Consider the following 24,056-nt stretch of genomic DNA (forward strand, 5'->3'; position numbering starts at 1 on the left):
ACAATGTCTTATTATGAGAAGGGAGCTAAAAACAAAGTGTTTATGTAGGTACCTGTTTGGGCAGAAGGTAGAGGGAAAAGCATATGTGGTGTTTGGCATCATGGACAAAGAGGGAAAGCTGAGCATCCCTGACTCACTGCAGATGGTTTCGGTGAGCTTTCCATTTCTCTGAATCACGACTTCAAGTTTTAAAGTAAAGTAAAGATAAAGTACCTGAACAAACCGTGACGGATGGTAAAAGCAAAAAAAAGTATCAAGTTCAGGTTAGGTTTGCTTTGTGCAGGATAGGCCTACGTGAGAACTCAAATATTTGTTTCAGATACGTGAAGGAGTGGGCAGCGCTACTCTAACCAAGGACATGATCCTTCACAACACTAAAGAAATCGAGAACCTGGTTGGGAAATCAATCTATGTTTCAGTCAGCGTTTTAACAGAGACCGGTGAGGTCAACACACGCTGTTTATCTGTTGTTTATTAAGTTTACGTGTATGTGTCTATATACTGTTGACATGATGTGTGTGTGTTTCAGGCAGTGAAATGGTGGAAGCACAGAAGAGAGGCATTCAGATTGTGACGTCACCGTACACCATCCACTTCAAGAGAACACCTCAATTCTTCAAACCTGGAATGCCCTTTGACGTCTTGGTATGAATCTAGAAGGTTCAAACTGAAGGCTGATGGTTGATAAGCACTGAGACATTCATTATAAATCTGCAGTATGAACTAGAGAAAGAATTGCATTGTTCGTATTTGTTTTATTTGTTTGATTATTTCTTTTCATCTGGGTTTCATAAAAGGTTTACGTGACAAATCCTGACGAGACGCCTGCTGAAAATGTGCCAGTGGAGGTCAACCCTGGAGGGGTCAGAGGTCAAACAAAAGCCAATGGCATTGTGAAGATCACCATCAATTCTCAGGGAGATTCTCCATCACTCCAGATCACCGTAAGACCTGTTTGCCAACTGCAGTCAGTTTCACTGGCTTGAGTGAAAATGAGACGATCGAATGAACTGAATATTTACATCATGGATATTGTGTTTTTCAGGTGAAGACCATAAATCAATATTTGAAAGATGAACAGCAGGCGACGAAGACGATGACAGCTCATGCTTACAAACCCAAAGCCAACTCTAGAAACTACCTGCACATCGGCATCGATGCTGCCGAGCTCGAGATCGGCGAGCAAAGGAGTGTCAATTTGAACATGGCAAAAAGTTCAACAATTAAAAATCACGATTTCACGTACATGGTAAGAAATGTTAACGCACATTCACTGTTAACAGAATACAATTTCGGGTTTGAGACTGTACGAATGCTCAGGTGTCTTGTCACTCATCTTATTTTCAGATCATCAGTAAGGGGCAGATTGTGAGCGTAGGAAGAGAGAAGAGACAAGAACAGTCTCTGATCTCTGTGCATCTAACTGTAACCAAAGACATGGCTCCTTCTTTTCGCATTGTGGCTTATTATCACATGGGATCGGATGAGGTGGTGTCCGACTCCGTCTGGGTTGATGTGAAGGACACGTGCATGGGAACGGTGAGTAAAGCATCATATGAAATGATCAGCAGTAAAAAAGGAATACATCTGGCTGTCGACTGAATGCAGTTGTAAAGCATATCATACTTCAGTTTTTTTGGACTTAACCTTTTGAGCCGCTGAATCAAAAGGTTTTCACTTTTCCATTTTAATCATCAGATTTAACTGAAATCTTTTTACTACTTGCTTTTTTTCTGTCTCCGTGTCTCTCTTTCAACAGCTCAAACTCCAGCTGAAAGAAGAAAAAGATAAACAGGTCAGCATGGAAATAACTGGAGATCCCGGAGCTAAAGTTGGGCTGGTGGTGGTTGACAAGGCTGTGCATGTCCTCAACAAGAACAGACTCACACAGTCGAAGGTGACGCATCTTCATCATAAAACAAACACCGGGCTACAAAAGATCAAACATAGTGTTTTTTCTACTATAACTTTGATAACTGGTTTGCTGTCTGTAGGTCTGGGACGTGATCGAGAAACATGACACAGGTTGTACAGCGGGCAGTGGAAGAGACAGTATGGGGGTTTTCTATGACGCTGGTCTGATGTTTGAGTCCAGCACCGCTGGAGGAACCAACACCAGAACAAGTACTTTATGTTTCAGTTCTTTCAGAACAAATTAAAAACAATTCTTGTATCTATCTGTCCATATAAAATAAAGGTGGTATATTTGTCTTCCGTCCTATTGACTTGTTTGTTGAGCCCTTGTTGTTTATTAAACTTTATACCATGGTCTGTTTGAATACTGGATTCTGATTGGCTGGAAGGTGTGCATCAAAACCATTTAATGCATTGGTAGTTCCAGTCAGTTTGTTCAACATTTGAAATTAACTGACAAAAATAACTTTTGTCATTTGTCATTTTCACCTGTCTGATCAAAAACGACACTATTAACATCAATAACAGCTTTAACTTGGCAAATGACCATGGTATACGTGGGATAATCCACGGCTAGCCGAGCATTCAATTATTTTAATGCACCTCCGCTTCGTGTCGGGTGGTTCTTGGCTTCCACGTCGCGCATTAAAATCCTTTAATGCATTGCTAGCCGTGGATTATCCCTTATATATATTAAGATATGTATTTATTAATATATTTCTATTTTTAATGTAAATAGATAAATGAAAGAAACAAAATATTTTTTGTCCTCTAGTGCTTGATTGTCCCACCCCTTCAAAAAGAAGACGGAGAGCTGAGACTCTTTTGCAGGTCACCACTACACTGTGTAAGGAGCTGGATTTCACGCAGCCATTTCATCAGATTTTATCCTATAGCTAATAGCTCTTCTGGCATTGGCATGGATTTTAGCAAATACAGAACTCCATCTTTTTCGCCATCAGTTTGTTTACATTCTTATTCTTCTCATTGCTCTGCTGTTGTGTTCTTAGCTGGAAAATACTCGGGTGATCTGAAGAAGTGCTGCACTGATGGAATGAGAGAAAACAAACTCGGCTACACCTGTGAACGACGAGCCACGTACATTGATGACGGACAGGAATGTGTCCAGGCCTTCTTACACTGCTGCAATGAGGTGAAAAACAGCAAAGAGAAGTTTGGAGAGGCAGAGATGGTTTTGGCTCGCAGTAAGTAACATGAAGTTCAATCACGAACTGATGTGTTGAAATGAGGTTGTCTATCAGCAAATCAGATTATCTGGTGTGAGTTGACTGGTTTATGACACGTCAATCTGACATGTTGACTTCTCTCACATATTTGATGAATTGTTTTATTAACACCAAATTTCCAAGAGTATATGCACCCATGCATCCCAAATCACAATAAAACATGTCATTTGTGCCTTGAATCAAGTAACAGTGAATGGTAGTAATTGCGCATGTCTGGTCAAACTCTAAACAGGTGATGATGACGACGAATATTTGACTGATTATGATGATATGGTTTTACGGTCAGTCTTTCCTGAGAGTTGGTTTTGGGATGAGGTGGACGTGCCACAATGTGGAGATAAAACCTGGTGAATTTACTCAATCATCTAATTATCCTGCTTGTGTTTTTTTGTTGTTGTTCTTTTGCATTTAAAATCATGTTATTTCCATGCATATCCATTTATTTTGTTTTGCCTTGTTTCTTCCCGTTTTCCTTATCAGGTTCTGTAACCTCTTGTAGATCAAACAAGTTGCACAAGCTATGAGAGATATTGAAACGTTTCATATGTTCCATTTCGTATCGTCCATTGCAGCGTAGCACCAGAACAGGCCATGTATCTGAAAGACTCCATCACTACCTGGCAGATCTTAGCCATCAGCGTGTCAGACACGCACGGTGAGTTGAAGATCTTGAATAGGCCCTTTTCACATGACGTCACGCATTTTCCGTTCTGCCGCAAAGCAGTGTATCGTTACTTCCGCTAGCGCCTCAGAATGGAGTTTACCAAGTGGCTTGCACATCTGCCACAAATACGTCTAGATGATGTACAACGTCTTGCAGACAAATGTTCGCTTACGACAAGATCAAAGCTACATAAAGGATACAAATTTGTCGTTGAACAGTACCTGTTTGATTATGAAGGTAAGTGTTTTGTTTTCTTTTTGTGTTAGTGAAGGTGCTAGGATAAGTACTTGAATACGTGTTCTGTCAGTTTTTTTTTCACTGTTGTTAAATTCCAGCGCGACGGCAACACGGAAGTTCTTCTCCTTCTTCTTCTTGTTTGATGCAAGACGGATGTTATGATACACTGCTTTGCAAAAAGGCGGAAGTTAAGTGACGTCATTGTGACAAGGGCGTATTTGTGATGGACTGTAAAACAGCCGAAGCATAAACAATCCCGCCACATCATAACATTCTCTGCTTGCGTCTTCTTCCCCAAAGGTATCTGTGTGGCAGATCCTCTGGAGATGCTACGTTGTGAGGAGTTTTTCATCGACCTCAAGGTCCCATACTCGGCAGGTCGCAGTGAGCAGCTGGAAATCAAAGCCATCATTCACAATCGCACCAAAAAAAAGATGAAGGTAGTTTCAGATTCAAAAATAATGTGCATCACTCTTCCCTTTAATATAATAATTTATGCACGAGTCGAAATAGGGATTAGGAAGCATAGACGTTCAAAGGGAGTATGCATCACAGTTTTAAAGAAACAGTCTTACGCGATGAATGTAAATCCAGACATACACTAAGTCCAGATGTTGTGATCTGTCCACCGTCTTCTCTTCAGAAGGTACGTGTGAATTTGATTGAGACACCAGACGTTTGCAGTGCTGCCAGTAAGAAGGGCAAATACCAAACATTGGTGGAAGTCGAGTCCCATTCTTCCCGAGCCGTCTCGTTTGTGATCATTCCCATGAAGCTGGGCGAAGTCTCGATTGAGGTGACTGCTGCAGTATTGGACTATTCTGATAGAGTGAGAAAGAGCCTCAAGGTGGTGGTAAGTCTGACTGGAATTCTGTTTCACTTTGGTTTTGGTCACAGATGAGATTTTACGTCAGGACCACGGAGCACGTAGTAAACTCTCCCTCTTTCTGTTCTTTCTGTTCAGTCTGAAGGTGTGATACGTGAGATGGTGAAAAATGTTGAGCTCAATCCTGCCACGATGGGTGAGATTTATAGAGAACCACTTTAACAATTTATTGTACCTCCAGTAATACATTTGCAACTGTTAAATAGCATTATTCATTAAATAGCATTAGCAGCATTTCCATTACCCTTCGAATTGCCTTGAAATTGAAATCATGAATTGAAAACACAGCCAATGGAAACACGTACATTTCACAAAAACTTCCACATATAGCCGAAATGTTTTTCACTAAAGGAATTTTTCGCAGAAATGCCATGGAATTTGGCACATTTATAGGACACTTGGCATACAAAAAAGTCAATTGATCATTCTTTTTAGATGGCACAGTACAGTTGGGATAGATTTCGCTTCATCACAATGGGTGGCGGTATGCACCTCTAAAGTTGGTTCGTAACCTGCCCTAAAACCCAAAGAAGAAGTTTGGCAAGAATGACTTATCGCGAAAAGAAAAAAATACATCAAGTCGCTTGGAAATGCCGTCATTTCGCAATTTATTGTCATAGCGTATTGTCATAGTATTTGTTACAATGTTAGAGTACATTACTGATAATGGTTAATAATAAAGTTTGATTAGATTTCACTGGAGCTTTAAGCATCAGCCCTATTTGCATACGCAAGGCACAATGGGTTAATTCGCGCATTGTGAAAAAGGTGGATAGAGGAATTGTCGCACATTGACATAGTACATATTAAATAATACACTAGAATATTTATTACTGTTTATCTAATTACTATAGTTAATGCTACAAAATTCTGTAGTCTATGTGAAATAGTTGCAGCAATGCTAAATATTTGACAGTATGCTACAAAATTCTTTAATGTGGGTTGCTTCACGCAATTTGGTTGCATGATTTTTGAGTTATTCATATAGCCACTTATACATTCTCACGAATTAAGTGTTCAAAACTGGGACTGTTTTCATCAACATGTGTATTTTGTAAATGTTGATAGATTGAATTAGTAATCACCACAACACTGCACAGCACTGCGATACTACTTGGTATAATGATACTTCAACTGCTATAGAATCGTATATGTTCATGGCATCCTGACAACCCTTCTCACAAGAACTGTTCAAGATGTCCTTCCTGTGATCAATGCTCGAATCCTCACGCTTTATCTCATTTGGAACAGGTGGAGAACAGCACGTACCTCTACGATCTGACAAGCCGTCCGATTGGATGCCAGGCACAACTGCTAACGTGTTCGTCTCAGTGTCTGGTAATGAGAAATGTTACATTTTACACATGTTCATTGTTTGTTCAGTGTTAGGGTTTTCATTTGTCAAAAAACACATTCCAGTTGTGCTTTTCCGTAATGTCATGGTTTGAAGAATAACAGATGATCTCCACAATCATCCCATATGATTTATCTGTTCTCTAAGGTGAGGAGATCACTCAGACGGTTGAGCGGGCCATCAGTGGAGATTTCATGGGTCGACTCATTTCCCAGCCCAGCGGCTGTGGAGAGCAAAACGTGATGTACATGACTCTACCTCTCATTGCCACTCATTATCTGGACAGCACCAATCAGTGGGAGACTGTCGGCATGGACCGTCGAACTGAAGCTGTTAAACACATCAACACAGGTCAGAACACGGCCAGTTAGAATAAACCATTTCTGAAGATCTTGGATTAGACGTTTTTTACAGAATAATTACTGTACGGTAGATGTATCAACAAACATGCTGTCTTTCATTTTTTCGTAACAAGGTTATAAAAACCAGCTGAATTTCCGTAAACCCGACGGGTCGTTTGGTGCCTGGTCACACTCGGAGAGCGGCACATTCAATTCAATTCAATTCAATTTTATTTATATAGCGCTTTTCACAATGTGCATTGTTCCAAAGCAGCTTTACAGGAGCAAATAAGAAAAACACAGAAAGGTAAAACACAGCACAGTGCATGGTGTTTATAGACCAAGCAAGATCATTATAATAAGTAATATCTAATAAATAAATAAATAAATAAATAAATAAATGCAGTCTCCCGGTGAGCAAGCCAACACTGCACTGCTCTGCTGTGGCGAGGAACCCAAACTCCAATGCTGAATAATGGAGAAAAAAAAAACCTCGGGAGAAACCAGGCTCAGCCGGGAGGGCCAGATCTCCTCTGACGTGTCATGGCTGCACTCAGTGACCCCGACCAAAGCCACCGAGCAACGTCCACGAAGAACAGGGAGAGCCCACGAGCCGCGACCCAGGAAGCCCCACCCGCCGAAACCGTGCAGGTCCAACCCGGTCCCATTCCGCGATCAACAACAGACAACAGAGGAACAACCAGGGAAAAGTAGTAATGGCATAATTAACTTTATTCCTCTGTTGTCCGACATCGACCACAAAACAAGACCAACCAGACCAGACCCACACAGTCCCAACAAATGAAACGCCCCGAACCACAACCAACAAGCCCCCCCACTCCCTACAACACCCACCCAGCTACCTCCAATCAAAGTCACTGAGTGCAGCCATAACTTCAAACTGCTGTCGTGTGATGTAAGTTTAGCATTAAATACCAAGTATTGTAAATTTAGCATTTATGTGACAGGTAGTCCGTCTTTGCTCTCGGTTGGGGATGGAATTGTCTGAGCTGGGCCGGCCAGATGGTCGCCTTTTTCTTGGGTGGTGATGGAATTGCCTTGGATGGAGCTGGATGGTCAGTCAGTCCGCAGGCTCTCGCAGGAGGATGGCACGGGATTTTCAGATGTAGCTGGCGTAATCTCTAGTTGTGGATGGGCATATGACGTTCATCTGGGTCTGGCGGAATCTCTCCCTACCTCGGGATGGGCATCCCGAGGCGAGGGCAGAAACAGAAAGAGAATAATTAGCGTAGCTGCTGTTCATTAGCTATGTATTAGTGAATGCTTGGCTGAAAAGATGTGTCTTTAATCTAGATTTAAATTGGGAGAGTGTGTCTGACCCTCGAATAGTATCGGGGAGGCTATTCCAGAGTTTAGGTGCTACGTATGAGAAAGCTCTACCCCCTTTGGTGGATTTAGTTATTCTAGGTGTTATCAAAAGTCTGGAGTTTTGAGATCTTAGAGAGCGTGATGGGTTGTAGTGTGGTAGAAGCTCTGTTATGTAGGTAGGGGCTAAACCGTTTAAGGCTTTATAAGTAATTAAAAGAACTTTAAAGTCAATACGATACTTAATGGGTAACCAGTGAAGGGTTGATAACATTGGGGTTATGTGATCGTATTTTCTGGACCTGGTTAGAACTCTGGCAGCTGCATTCTGAACTAACTGTAGTTTGTTTATTGATGCTGCAGGACAACCACTAAGCAGTGCATTACAGTAGTCAAGTCTTGAGGTCACAAATGCATGAATAAGCTTCTCTGCGTCAGCCACACATAAAATATTTCGCAATTTGGCAACATTTCTAAGGTGGAAGAAGGCTGTTTTTGTGACATTTGAGATGTGATTTTTAAATGACAGGTTGCTGTCTAATATAACGCCAAGGTCTTTAACTGTATTTGTTGGAGTAACAGTGCAGCCTTCAATTTGCAGGTCATAATCCGAAATATTCTGCTCACGTGTCTTTGGTCCGATAAGTAATATTTCTGTTTTATTAGAATTTAAAAGAAGGAAATTACAAGTCATCCAATGCTTTATATCGTCGATGCACTCTGCCAATTTGGATAGTTGGAAGGAATCATCTGGTCTTGATGAGATATATAGCTGAGTATCATCTGCATAACAGTGGAAGCTAATTCCATGTTTTCTAATAATGTTTCCAAGGGGCAGCATGTATATGGAGAATAGCAAGGGTCCTAAAACCGATCCCTGAGGTAATCCATAATTTACTTGCGTTAGATTTGATGATTCCCCATTTAAATGGACAAATTGATGTCTGTCTGATAAGTAAGATCTGAACCATTGTAGTGCCTGTCCCTGAATACCGGTATAATTGTGTAAGCGATCTAGAAGTATTTTATGGTCTACAGTATCGAACGCAGCACTAAGGTCGAGCAGGACTAGGAGTGAGATGTTACCTTTATCTGATGCTATAAGCAGGTCGTTTGTAATTTTAACGAGCGCAGTTTCAGTACTATGATGCGGTCTAAAGCCTGACTGGAATTTTTCGTGTATGTCATTATTTTGTAAGAAAGAGCACAACTGAGTGGACACTACTTTTTCTAGTATTTTAGACAGGTAAGGGAGATTTGAAATCGGTCTATAGTTTCCTAGTTCATTGGGGTCTAAGTTTGGTTTCTTGATAAGAGGCTTAATGACGGCCAGTTTAAAGGGTCCTGGGACATGGCCTAGATTAATTGACGAGTTGATAATGTTATAAATGGGCTCAATTGCAACGGGTAATAACTCTTTTAATAATTTAGTTGGTATGGGGTCTAATAAGCAAGTTGTAGGTTTAGATGTTGCAATAAGTTTAATTAAATCTTCCTGTTTTATAGGTGAAAAACACTGTAGCCTTTCTTTTGGGGCGATGGTTGGTACTAATTTATAGGACAGACTTGGAGGTTGAGTTTTTACTATTTTGTCTCGTATGTTTTCGATTTTCTCTGTAAAAAAATTCATGAAATCATTGCTACCAAGGTGCGGCGGAATACCCAGGTCAGGTGAAGTCTGTTTATTTGTTAGTTTAGCAACTGTACTAAATAAAAACCTTGGATTGTTTTTGTTAGTTTCTATGAGGTTACGGAGGTGCTCAGCCTTTGCTGCTTTTAGTGCCTTTTTATAACAGTTTGCACTCTCTTTCCACGCAATTTTAAAGACCTCTAATTGGGTTTGTTTCCATTTGCGCTCCAGTTTACGTGTTTCTCTTTTAAGGGCGCGAGTGGTGCTATTGTACCATGGTGCTGCGTTTTTCTCATTAATCTTTTTTGACTTCATAGGTGCGACAGCTTCTAATGTATTAGAGAAAATAGTGCCCAATTTGCTGGTCATGTCATCGAGCGATTCTATATTTATTGGTATGGTTATTAAAGGAGTCAGATCTGGCAAGCTCTTTGTGAAACTATCTTTAGTAGTCGAGGTAATTGTTCTACCCTGTCGATAACGAGTTAAACGGCTGATTTCTGCAGTGCGCAGTGTACATGTTATAAGATAGTGATCAGTGACATCGTCGCTTTGAGGTATAATATCTATATTGGTTAGATCGGCTCCGTGAGATATAATCAAGTCTAGTGTATGATTAAATCGATGAGTGGGTCCATTGATGTGTTGTGTTACTCCAAAAGAGTGTAATAGCTCTGTAAACGCCACTGCTAATGCATCGTTAGCACTATCTACGTGGATATTAAAGTCTCCGACAATTAGTACTTTATCAACGTTAACCAATAGGTCCGATAGGAAGTCCGCAAACTCTTTCAGAAAATCAGTGTAGGGACCAGGGGGTCTATACACTGTAGCCAACGTACAAGAAAGCAATGGTTTTTTACTGTCAATTGGAACAATTATGTTCAACGCAAGCACTTCAAATGATTTAAATTTATGCTCCGTTCTCTGAGTTACAGTAAGAAAGTCTCTAAAAATTGTTGCGACACCGCCACCTCGACCAACCGCACGTGGCTCATGCATATAACAGTAGCTTGGTGGTGTACACTCATTTAGACCGTAATAATCATTTGGTTTAAGCCAGGTTTCGGTAAGGCAAAGCATATCAAAATTGTTGTCTGTGATCATTTCATTTACAATAACTGCTTTTGAATTTAGTGATCTAATATTTAGTAGGCCGAACTTTATGAGTTTGTTTTGGTCGTTTATTACATTGTCCTCAGGTTTAATCACGATTAGATTTTTTCTCTGAGATTTGGCTATTTTGTTATTTTGTAGTATTATTCGGGGGACAGACACAGTCTCTATGCATTTGGAAGCAGTAACATTTATAACAGATGAGTGGGAGGAACACAGACTATGGTTAAAGTTTTGACTTACCGCTGGGAGACGTAGTCAAGCGGTGCGTAGCGTCTTTGAGATGTTGTCAGACAGAAGAACCGCTCCGATGCTGCTGGGGTGCAGGCCGTCAGGGCGGAAGAGCCTAGGTCGCTCCCAGAACAGATCAAAATTATCAACAAAGAGCAGCTTCTGTTCAATACACCATGACATCAACCATTTATTTAGAGCAAATAGTCTACTGAACTTTTCATTCCCTCGTCGGTAGGTAGGAAGCGGCCCTGATACGATGATCCTCGCCGTGGGCGATGCGTTGCGTACCGTCTCGATCAGACTCCTGAAGTCCCTCTTCAGGATCTCCGACTGCCTCATCCTGACGTCATTCACCCCCGCGTGCAGCACGACAGCTCCGACGTTAGCATCGTCCTTCAGGATCGCAGGTACCTGCGCAGAGACATCAAGAACACGGGCGCCAGGAAAACAATGAGTGCGCACCTTACCTTTAGTGGAGGAAGCGCGTACGTTCCGGACGATTGAGTCTCCGATGACCACAGCGTTGCATTCCGTCTCGCAGAGGGCGGCAAAGCGGTTCCTGGTCGGGATCTCGAAGACCGGTGGCGGCGGTTGGGTCATCGCTCCAGTCCTGGCTCGCGCCTTTCGCCGTGGGTGTGCCGGTGCAGGAGTGAAGTTCATTTGGGCTGACCGTGTTCTCGAAGCCTGGGCTCTGTGCAGAGAAACACGCGGAGTAGAAGTGGAAGGAGTATTAAAATCGCGATGAAAACTTACCGCGGATTTGCGAGCGTCAGCTCTGGATGTTTCCAGCGCCGTTTTTCGTTCTCGCAGCCGTGTCTGCTTCTCTAGTAGATCCTGGATCTGCTTCTCCACAGCCTCCAGTTCCGACTGAAGTGCGATCGTTTCCTCATCTGCACACAGAGGTACAAACACATCTGAAACATTAGCCATTAGTGATGTAATAATGAGAACAGTGTGTTAAGCAGTAAGCAGGCAGGCTGGGAATGCTAACAGCCTGAGGCTAATAGCGAGTGATCCGATAAAAATAAATTATCTGTGCGTTTAAATACGATTTTGGTATGGGATATATTTAAGGATATGTTTTACCCTCGGAGGATAACAATTTAAAACACAAGTCTTAAGATATAACAAGAATAAACGATGTATTAAGAATAAATTTGAAAGAGCTCCGACTCAAACCACGCGCTCTCAGCAAACAGGAAGATGGCACATGGTGACATCATTTCACTAACAACCTACCGACTACCGAAACATGTTTAGAGATATGATGAATGATTGTGACCACCATTGTCCCATGCTGCTGTCAAATTATTTTTGACAGATGGAGCCCATAATAAAGTGACCTAAACCTAAACTGTCAAACCTTTGCAAACATACACTTTTACTTTTTACTATAATTCACATGTAATATAACTATGTTTTCTTCCTTCTGTTAAAGGTTGACAGCATATGTGGCTAAAGTCTTTGCTATGGCCAATAGCTTTATTGTTGTAGAAGAGGATGTGCTCTGCAGTGCCCTCAGGTGGCTGGTGCTCAACAAACAATTGCCAGACGGATCTTTCAAAGATGATAAACCTATATTCACAATAAACATGGGTGTAAGGTCAACTCTATCATTGACGGACCTTTGACGTTTTTGTTTTTAGATGTGCAACTGTGAAGGAACATTGGCACCATCGGCATTTGTTATTATTGTCTATCAATGCCCAACATTCTTTTTAGTTTTCTTTTCTGCATTCGATTTAAGGCCAGATCCCTGATAGCACACGTACATCTGGCAGACATATATTTGATGTCTGCATTTAGATCTGCAATACATAGTTTGCTCATCTGCAATACGTTGCAGAGACGTCTGCTGTCAGATGTCATATAGACATCTAGAAAATGTCTGTTAGTGCTTATGAATTAGAATGAATGTAAAACTGCTCTTTATAAGATGTTTTGCAGATCAGCAATTTTAACACAGCAGATGTTTTCCAGATCTCCAGGGCCCGTATTCACAAAACATTTTATCTTAACACTAAGAGCTCTCCTAGACAGCAGTAAACGTTTTTTAGTTAAGAGTTTCCAGTTAAAACCTATTCCCAATGCTGCTGAGAGCAACTTTTACTAAGGAACAGAAAATAATCTTAAACTAAGAAAAAGGGCGGGGTTGACCTCGTTGCTATGGATGATGTCAGCAAGTTTACTGACTGTGACCACAGTGATTGGCTGATAGAGGATGGGTCTCTGTCAGTAATTTAATCATAGAAATATTATAGTACAGTATGTGGTCTCATGCTGACATATTTAAATTAAGATCTTAAAACAAAAATGTAGTCATATTCAAATAAAATGTTTTAATATTTATTGCCGTATTTTTTTCAAAATTCAAGTTTTTATTGTGCATTCCAATTAATATTAATCAAATTGTTTGTTTTTTGTTGTTTTTTATTAAGTAACAATAACTTTAAAAAATACAGCTAACAAATACAACAAAACACAATAAACAACATGATTTTTGAATTATTTTAAAAAAGGAGTTATCTTGTGCAAATCAACTATATGTTCATATAAAGTAAATGTTCAGCTAATTGTAAGCATTTTGCCTGTCTCATTAACAGTTAGCAGATATTAGTAGTCTTTATGGTTGAGCTCATTGTCATGAAATCTTTCTAAAAGGTTTAAGTTTCAAGGTAGACTGCCGGTGTTACAGCTATTTTAGGATTGTTGTGAGTTGGTCTTAGTGATTAGGAGTCCTCTTCACTACTCCTAACGTCTCACAGTTTTAGGAGCTAGTTTTAGCACTAAAACACTTTGTGAAATACTCTTAGCACAAAAAAATAGGAGTCCTAAAATTAGGACAGACACACCCATTCTTTTTAAGAGTTTCTCCTAAATCAGCAAGTTAGGAGCTACTTTTAGCCTTAAGATGTTTTGTGAATACAGGCCCTGATCTTTAGCAGACATCTTAAAGACATACCTGTGCTATATTGGATGTGAAATATTTAACCAGTGGTTAAAAATCTTGATGTATGCACATTTGATTTTCAGTGGCCCTCAAAAAATAATCAAAAGAAAAAGGTTCAGTGCTATAATGATTTGAGTTTGATAATATTATAATGGTTTGTGCTTTGATTCAGGGTGACGTACAAGGGAGAGATGGGGAAGCTTCTCTGACTGCATTTGTTCTGATCGCCATGCAAGAGGGCAGCGAGTTTTGTGCCAGATCAGTTGGTGTAAGTGCAGCTCTTTCACCATTTGCATTTTTTGAAAAAAAGTAGCACACAGGAATGTGAACATTTTCTGATAACGCTAATGCCCGTGCAGGGGTAAAATCTCTTCATTTTGACCTCCTTCTACAGAGTCTTCATAACAGTATGAGAAAGGCCGTTGGCTATCTGGAAGGTAAACTTCACAAACTGACCAACCCTTACGCTGTTGCTATGACGTCCTACGCCATGGCCAACGCCAACAAACTCAATAAGGATGTGTTAATGAAGCGTTCTACTAAACAGGAAGGTCAGTAGTGATACAACCAGCTTCGTGTCGGGTGGTTCTGTGCCTCCACATCGTGCATTAAAATCCTTTTTGATCAGAAAAGTGAAAATGACGGTTATTTTTGTCAGTGAATTCCAAACGTTGATCAAACTGACTGGAACTACCTGTGCATTAAACGGTGTTAATGCACACCTTCCAGCCAATCAGAATCTAGTATTTAAACAGACCATGGTATAAGTGTTTATACATCATGAGATAATTAAAGGCACACGTTTCCAGTTTGGTGTTGTTTCTTATTGTTGAAATTCTCAGACATTAGTTGCAATAACAGTAATGGTGTGTGAGCGCCAAGAGCAAAGCATTGCGTTCCTTGCTCTACATTCCTCGCGGGTAATACGTCCTGTATAGGGGAAAACACAATGCAGCACATTTTATAGCGGGCTCTACCCACAGCCGTCAGACCAAAAAGATACAACACCATAGATAGATAAAACCTTGAAATGTATTTTTAAACATATCTATAGATAAACAGAGCAATGACTTCAGGGTGACCCAAGGCCAAGACAACAAACAAAACTTTGTCTACTGTAATAAAGATAACTCAGGATGTAACTAATCTAAAACACAATCAATGATAATACATATACATTTCCTAATCAGCAAAAGAGATTTTAAACAAGCAGCAGGTATTGTTTTCAACAGGTGAAAACAGGACGCATGATAGCTTAACAAAGAAACTGTGTAATGGCATTTTTAGTATTCAGTACAATAAAACCATACAGGATGTAACAGCTGGGATTATTTCTTTTCCACATCACTCGCCCGGCAGTGGAGTGTCATGCATCCGGACATGTCCCACTATTGAGGCGAAAAACACGTGTTTGCGGTAATCGCGCTGACCGGCGTGCATTTGCATCTTTTCGAGTCGCATTGCCTTTGTATGTAATAGATAATTACATTTGCTTTTGTTGTGCGCATACCATAACTAGTGATGCACTGCCTCTTGTTTTCGTTCAAATGATAGTGCACCATATATAAAACATATATTGTTCATATATAAATAAAAAGATGGGTTTTTTTTAAGTTTATTTGATTGTGTTTCAATGACCAAGGAAGAATAATTTTATATTTAGTATCGTTTTAAAACATGTTTCCTTTCATTTTTGTGGTTTTAGTGTGTGTAATTAATACAATTATACTGTATAAAAACTATTGCATTGCATCACTAACCATAACCCTATAAGGGAAAACTAGCACATTCATGTACAGTTTTGTCTTTTAAACAGCCGGCACCGCTTGGATAGTTCCGGATCAACGTCATCATTCTCTGGAGGCCACAGCCTATGCCGTGCTGGCCCTCGTGAAAGTAAAAGAATACGTCAAAGCAGGAGAAGCCGTGCACTGGCTGGCCAGACAACAATCTCACTACGGCGGCTATGAAACCACACAGGTAAACCAACAACCCCTTACTTCACAATAATACGCACGTGCCGACTCTATACATACATTACTCTCTGTTGTAGGCGACCATCATGGTGTTCCAGGCGGTAGCCGAATACCGCACACAGGTGAGGCAAACGCTTCAAAAAGACTTCCGTCTGGACGTGGAACTGTCTGTGGCTAAAAGATCAAAACCAGTCACATGGACTTTCACAAAAGACAATGTGCATGTGACACGGTCGAACAAGGTGAGAAGCCTTAAGAGATTTCATTAACATGCCACACACAAACATAATTCGGATTATGTTCAACCAAAACAAGCTCCCACTGGCAATGTTCCCAATGGCAGTTCTTTTTTTAGCATATTGAATGGGATGTTTTGATGATGTTCAATTTTATAGATTTGATCAAATAATATTGCATGTAAATTGATAATAATGTATATAAATTGTACATTTGTAATCAAAGAGGGCGTAGTAACTGATGAATGAAGTTTGTCTGTCTTTACTGACCAGCTAGATCTAGGTCAGGACTTCAACGTAACGGCGAAAGGAACTGGAACAGCCACTCTCTCAGTAAGTTGACATTTGACATTATACAATACAGTCATCACATTCACGTTCATATAAGTGTGTAAAGCGAGTGTTACATTTGTCTGTTTTCAGGTGCTCATGCTGTATTACGCCAAACCTGCAGAGACGATTAATAACTGTAAAATCTTTGATCTAAGTGTTAAACTCAAACAAGAAAAAGGTAGGTGTGACACAGAATTGTTTTGCTTTCTGTAGCTTTTTCATACATTTATTCTTAAACTAAAGCCTGCAATGTCTCTACATTGATTGCACCCGCTTTCAGCATTTCAATTTATTTATTTAGCGCTTTTCATGATTTTCATTGTTGCAAAGCAGATTTACAAACATTATAATTAATAGGAAATAATAATAATGATAGATTAATAAAACAAAGACATTATATACAAATAGAAGTAAGATTAATAAAACACATTAATATACATGGTTTTATTGCAAGTTATTCTCTATGCAATACACATGAATGAAACTAAACTGAAATAAGTGCTATATTTGATTTTAAGAAATTGTCAATTATTCATTTAAGCATATTCCTTTTGATATTATAATGTGCATAAAATTTACGAGACTTGCATTTACATTTAGTACTCACAGTTATTATCACAGGTAGTGCTTATGGGTAAATACAGTATTACAATGTGCGGATTAGCAATGTGATAATTAGTTGTCGCGGTTAATAATATTTGTTACTGACGCTGGTATATTAATAATATTATCATATATAGTGTCAACACGATATTAGTCATTACAGTTAATAAAATTTAAGTTACTGATGTTCATGTAAATGGAATGTATATATTGGAGTTAAATACAGAAGTTAAATGTAAGATGCTTATGCTTTTGGAGTATAAACTCCAGTGAGTCATGTCTTTATTCCAAGAACCAAGTTATGTGGGAGCCCTTAAAAGTTACACGCTCACTCTGGAGTTCTTGTAAGTAAACTCATTTTATTTTAATAAATGTGAATAGAATTGTTAATATCAAATAACTGTGACATAAAAGTGTTCTATCTACATAAATGTGAAATTGTGTCATCATAGTTAAAATGATTACGAGTAAGTGAGCAAATATGCGCACAGTCTGCACCCCAGATAGCAACCAAACCAGCAAATCGTTTCGGCCCAAATCCGGCCCACACCTCCCCATACCACCTCATCTGGCCCACATACCGCATGGAATGATGGCCCATGGGCGGCCCGCTCCTGTTTGCCAGATTTGGGCCGCAGGCATGCCAAAGCTATGCCACATGTCAAAAAACAAAACAAATAAAGCAGAACTGACCCAAATATAATCAACAGTTAATTTCAATTCTGGCCCAGATTTATCCTAAAACCAACACCTTTCTGTGCTCCTGTTTGACAGAATTTGTATTGAGTTTCATTATTATTATAGTGATGATTGAGTCATTAGTGATGAACATCTGCTGTTAACAAACACAATCACTGCAGAAAAGATCAACAAAAACTGAAAAAAAAAAATGTACCCAAAGAAACACAACAACTACAACCTGAAACACAACCCAGCTAACAAAAGTTTGTTATAAGAACGTTCCTTAGAGGTTTTTCATGTGTTTGAATACGTTTTAAAAATATATTTTAATGTTTTAAGAATATTATCATCATGGTGATCAGTGTTTCCTTGAGATCTTGACCCTTGACCACTGCTTTATTTGATCTGCTGAAACTGTGAGCTTTTAAAGTGCACTTATTATGGCAGTGCAAGTGAGAACCTAACCAAATGGTGTTGCTATGGAACCTTTGACACCACTGTGATGTTGTAATTTGATTCAGTGCTCGCGTTTGGATTGAGTGCTATGCTGTTGATCAGGGAGTCTGTATTTGGTGTCTACAGAGATTTGTGAAAAATGGATGTATGTTTATTAAAACACATTTCAGAATCACACAGACATCAAGAATCAGTGTATGAATCTCAGCAATGGTGAGAATCAACCAACTAATTCAGATAAAGCAATGCATGCTGGGAATTATGAATGAGCATGCATTGCAACATGAAGTTTTCGTTTGCTGATTGTCACCATTGTTGAGATTCATACACTGATTCTTCATGTCTGTGTGTCTAAATTCTGCTTTTTGTTTAAATATTTATTTGTTTCTGTTTTCACAAATCTTTCTAGACAGCAAAATGCATCAGGATCAGCAGCACAGCAATTTATTCAAATTTTAACATGATAGAAATCTCAATGACCACCAACCAATAACATTTAATTTCATCATCATTTGCATTACTATAACAAATGTATTTTAAAAGTAAACAGTTACAGAGCATCTAAAGAGAAAAAGTCAAGGGTCAAGAGCTCAACTCAAGGAAACACTGATCACCATGATGGTGACTTTTGTCAGCTGGGAACATTCTTAAAACATAAAAAACTGACATTTTGAATATTTTAAAACGTGAAAAACCTCTAAGGAACGTTCTTATAACAAACTTTTGTTAGCTGGGTTGTGTTTCAGGTTGTAGTTGTTGTGTTTCTCTGAGTAAATTATTTTTTTGTAGTTTTTGTTGATCTTTTCTGCAGTGATTGTGTTTGTTAACAGCAGATGTTCATCACTAATGACTCAATCGTAACTATAATAATAATGAAAATCAATACAAATTCTGTCAAACAGGAGCACAGAAAGGTGTTGGTTTTAGGATAAATCTGGGCCAGAATTGAAATGAACTGTTGTTTATATTTGGGTCAGTTCTGCTTTATTTGTTTTGTTTTTGGCTGACATGTGGCATTGCTTTGGCTTGCTTGTGGCCCAAACCTGGCAAACAGGAGCAGACCACCAAAGTGCCATCATTCCATTCCATATGTGGGCCAGATGAGGGGGTATGAGATGTAAGGTGTGTGCCAGATTTGGGCCATAAATATTTGCTATCTGGGACGGCTTTTGATTTTTCTTGACAGCTACCAAATGGACACAGATGCGACCATGACTATTCTGGATGTGGGTTTACTGACAGGGTTTGTAGTAGATGAAGGAGATCTCCGAGAGGTACTGTCTTGAAGAACTGAAGCAGTGTTACCGTCCAACTGTCCAGAATTCTACCTATAAAGCAGCTGATAATTATGCTTTATGTTGTATATTTTTTATTCTCAGTTGACCAGTGGCAAGGACAGATTCATTCAAGACTTTGAGATGAACAAGGTTCTCTCAGAACGAGGCTCTCTCATCATCTACTTGCAAAAGGTATTTCAGTGCGTACACTATATCAAAATAGGAAATATAAAAATAGGCTGAATGGGGCAAGTAATCATATGAAAATATTGTAATATGTAACTAGATTTGCATTTTTAGGTTTAAGGTAAATTGGGAATTTTTTCAAAACAAATATTCACATTTTAAAACAGTGTTTAGAAGCGAAACTAGTCATTACACCTACGCTTTTTTATTTACTGTTCAACGAACAGTATCAGTACAGTCAATAGATTCATTTCCATTACCCTTCGAATTACACAAATTGAAATTACGAATTGAAAATGCGACCAACGGAAGAAAATCAGGTAACACTTTCCTTGAAGCATGTAATGCATTATAAAGAGTTATTAAAGGGTAAAATGCATTATAATTCTTCATAATGTGTGTTGTAATGCATTATATGTAGTTGTAAAGAATTATAACCAATTTAGCAATTCATTGTTACACTACGCATTTTAAGTGTTATAATGTATTAACTGTAATAACAATTATTTATAAGACATTACAATGGGCTTTCCTTGCAATTAAAGGGATAGTTCACCCAAAAATGAAAATTCTGTCATCATTTATTCACCCTCAAGCTGTTCCACACCTGTACTGTATACATTCCTTTGTTCTGTTGAACACAAAGAAATATATTTGGAAGAATGTTTGCAATTTTTAGTTCAGTGGCACCATTGAGTACCTTAGTAGGAAACTGACAATTGTAGTCAAAGATGCCCCAGAACTGTTTGCTTTCCTACATTCTTCAAAATATCTACTTTTGTGTACAACACTTTTTTCTAATATGGTAGTCAATGGTGCCGCGGAACTGAAAATTGCTAAAAAATCCTTCAAAATATCTTTGTGTTCAACAGCACAAGGAAATGTATACATGTTTGGAACAACTTGAGGGTGAGTAAATGATGACAGAATTTTCATTTTTGGGTGAACTATCCCAATGGCAAGGATAACACACCTACGTCTCCGCAGATTAAAAAATAATGGCTAGTGTGGCGGCAGCGATATATATAGACCTACCAACATCCGTCTGCATGATTTTTGGATGTGAGGAAAAAAATATGTTTTAGTCATATTCCATTGGTAAATGGAATGCAATTCCATTGCATTACGCAATAGTTTTTGTCAACATTTAGAAAATATCGCAAATCTGTAATAAACCAGCCAGTTGTTCAGAGGTAAATACAGTTATATAAAGTTTCCCATTAGAGGGCAACAGTGAGGACATGATGCATAATGGCAGAAGGGTTTGAGCATGGTTAAAAATGGGTAGCATCTGGTATACTTGTACAGGAACTGTTATGAATTTTTGTCCTTAGGTTTCTCATAAAGAAATCGAAAGAATCGCCTTCAGAATGCACAAGATCAATGACGTGCTTTTGCAACCTGCTGGAGTCACCATCTATGAATACTATTCACCAGGTGAGATATTGTGACGATGAGTAATCCTGGCAGAGAAGAGGATCCAAATGCAGTGTAGATTTATTGAAAATAATATAAGATAAAACGAACCAAGGTAATCCACAGAAAATAGGAGTCATGAAACCGAGAGCGACACCAATCATAGGAATCACTAGGGCTTATATACACTGGGATAACAAGGAAACAAGAAACACCTGGGGAACTAATTAACAAGAAAAACTACAAAGGACTACAAATATGACACACAACAGGAAGTGACAGAAAAGTACAAACACAGGGGAAACACGGACTGGGATCGTGACAGATATTAAGACACACACAGACACAGTTTCTCTTTAAATAACTCTTCACTCTTTTCAGACGCACGCTGTACAAAGTACTACCACCCTGAAAGACACGATGGCGCTCTACTCAGACTGTGTAAGGGAGATGTCTGCCTTTGCGCTGAAGGTATTGCTTTCAATTATACGGCCACTTTTAATCAATTATGTTCATCACTCATAAGTGTAAATGGGGGTGGGAGTCATTTTGTGTTGGCAGTCATAAGTGTGTGCAAATAAACATTCGTCATCCGTTAAAACAGAAAAATGCAGTTTACAGAAAAATGAAGAAATCCCTGAAGACAATCGATGGGTAAAAGCTTGTGAAAGTGGCATGGAATACGGTAAACATGTTTTATTTTGTAGTTTGCTGAGGTTTCACAACTGTTTGAGTTGAATTCTGGTGTAGCTACTTACGTATAAAATGTATGCTTTACAGTTTATAAAGTCAAAGTGGAGGCTATGAATCTGACACTATACTCGGACATCTATATAATGAAAGTGCTAAGTGTCCTAAAAGCAGGTACGGATCGTCATTCTCGTGTTGCCTGCCTTTAGCTTTGGGGATAATTTGAATCTGATTTTCAATGTATGCATATTTTGACAAAAAATGTATACGGCCGTTTTTTAGATAAAAAGAAGAAAGTGGTATATCAGCGATATAACCTCTTTTCAATGCTAAGCACAAGTTGAAAAAAGACTTTCATTCTTTCCCCGTTGATTCTATAGCCCATGCTCATGTGGTTAACCAAAATCCGTACATAGGCTACAACTTAGTTATACATAAGCCAACGTGTGTATAGTTCAATTCCGCAGAGATGATTTTGTTTGGGCAGTTGGGGGACTAAGAAAGGCATAAAAAGCATTTAAAAGAGTTTTGTCCACGAGTGCAAATCTCAACATTCGACTTCAGTTTTTTTATTTGACAAGTTTTCACATTGGGGCTGTGAGTGTACATTTTAGTGTACAGGTACACATACTTACTTTACAAGTTCACAAATTAAAATCGACATGCTCTCAAGTTTTGCTACTGATTTATCTTCATACTTTTCTGCCATTATATCGAGTTGTGTTGGCTTGACGGGGTGCTCGTCATATTTTCGGTCATATAGCACTTTTATTTAAAATCCTTCTTTTCAGTGCTATACAACCGTCAATAAGTCTGCCCACACTGGCGTCCCAAAAGTTCACTGATGCCATCTTGTGCAACTAGTCCATTACTTTCTTGGAATGCATACATGTGTAATGCATACAATTAACAGCCTGCTTAAATAATAATGCAATTGGCTGCAGTCACCAGAAAGCAAAATCACACCACAAACACAATAGTTTGTCTAAATACTATGCACTGATGCTCTTCTAGGTGCTGATGAAGGTGTTGAAGGGGGTGAGAGAATCTTTATGAATCATCCCAGCTGTAGAAAAGCTTTGGATATCAAAATAGACAAGACATATCTCGTCATGGGCAAATTCATATGCCAAAGATAGAGGACAGGTACATGTTTACTGTGTGTGTTTAATGCAATTTGGGTTTTATGTTACATTTTTTGTTTATGTTGGATTCGCGTTTTACAAATTCACACACGGTGTAGACAGGTAATTGTGTGTGTGTCTTTATTTTCTGATGTTTATAGATGGCAGTACGTCTTGGGTGAGCACACCTGGATCGAGTACTGGCCCACAAGAGAGGAGAGCCAAACTCCAGAATACAGCACAAAATACATTGGACTCTCTAAACTAGGCCATGACCTCTCTACAGGATGTGATACATAAGCATATAACAACTGTGTGTTAACTCTAGAAAGTTCGGGAATATTCGTGGCTCTAAAATCACTTTTAGGAGAGTATGTTAAACTACTTGTTTTAATTTGTTTGACTAAGACTATGGTGACCTGTTCCTTGTCTGAATTACAAGTCATTGTAATTGTTCCTTTTGTTTGTTTGTTTCCTTGTGAATGTCAGAGTAATCATTTCAAGTATTATTCCAATTTATTTCTCTAGTTGCAAATCAGCCTTACAGGAAATACTTTTTAGCACAAACAGTAAAGCCATAAGAAAAAAACAGTGTAGAAATAAAGCAAAACAACGATTTAAATACATAAAACAAATGTACAAAAACACTGTCAAATTAATTGCGACATTTTAGAAAGTCCTAATATATGGTCATATAGTGAATGTTAAAATTGTCAAAAAGGCCAGGGCCCGGTTGCATAAAGCACCTTAAGTGTAATTTTCCCTTAAGTGTGTCCTTAAGTATACCTTAAGTTTTACTTAAGTTATTCTCCTATTGTCTTTGGTAAAGGAAAATCACCCCTTAAGTGTCATACTTAAGGGAAAAACTTAAGGTGCTTTATGCAACCGGGGCCAGGTCCCTGTGTACTTAGTACTTTTTGAATGCAAAGACGGCCAAATTGCATTCAATTTCAATCCTGTTTAAACTACAAAATACACTCACCTAAAGGATTATTAGGAACACCATACTAATACGGTGTTTGACCCCCTTTCGCCTTCAGAACTGCCTTAATTCTACGTGGCATTGATTCAACAAGGTGCTGAAAGCATTCTTTAGAAATGTTGGCCCATATTGATAGGATAGCATCTTGCAGTTGATGGAGATTTGTGGGATGCACATCCAGGGCACGAAGCTCCCGT

The 24,056-nt window shown here is 39.0% G+C and overlaps 1 pseudogene; it reads left to right on the forward strand.

Annotated features, from left to right (window-relative positions):
- Positions 1-23,296, forward strand: part of LOC130553164 (complement C3-like) — a 32,286-nt pseudogene extending 8,990 nt beyond the window's left edge.
- Positions 23,297-24,056: the final 760 nt, after the last annotated feature.

The sequence above is a fragment of the Triplophysa rosa genome, linkage group LG4 (assembly GCF_024868665.1).
Source record: "Triplophysa rosa linkage group LG4, Trosa_1v2, whole genome shotgun sequence".
NCBI classification, from domain to species: domain Eukaryota; kingdom Metazoa; phylum Chordata; class Actinopteri; order Cypriniformes; family Nemacheilidae; genus Triplophysa; species Triplophysa rosa.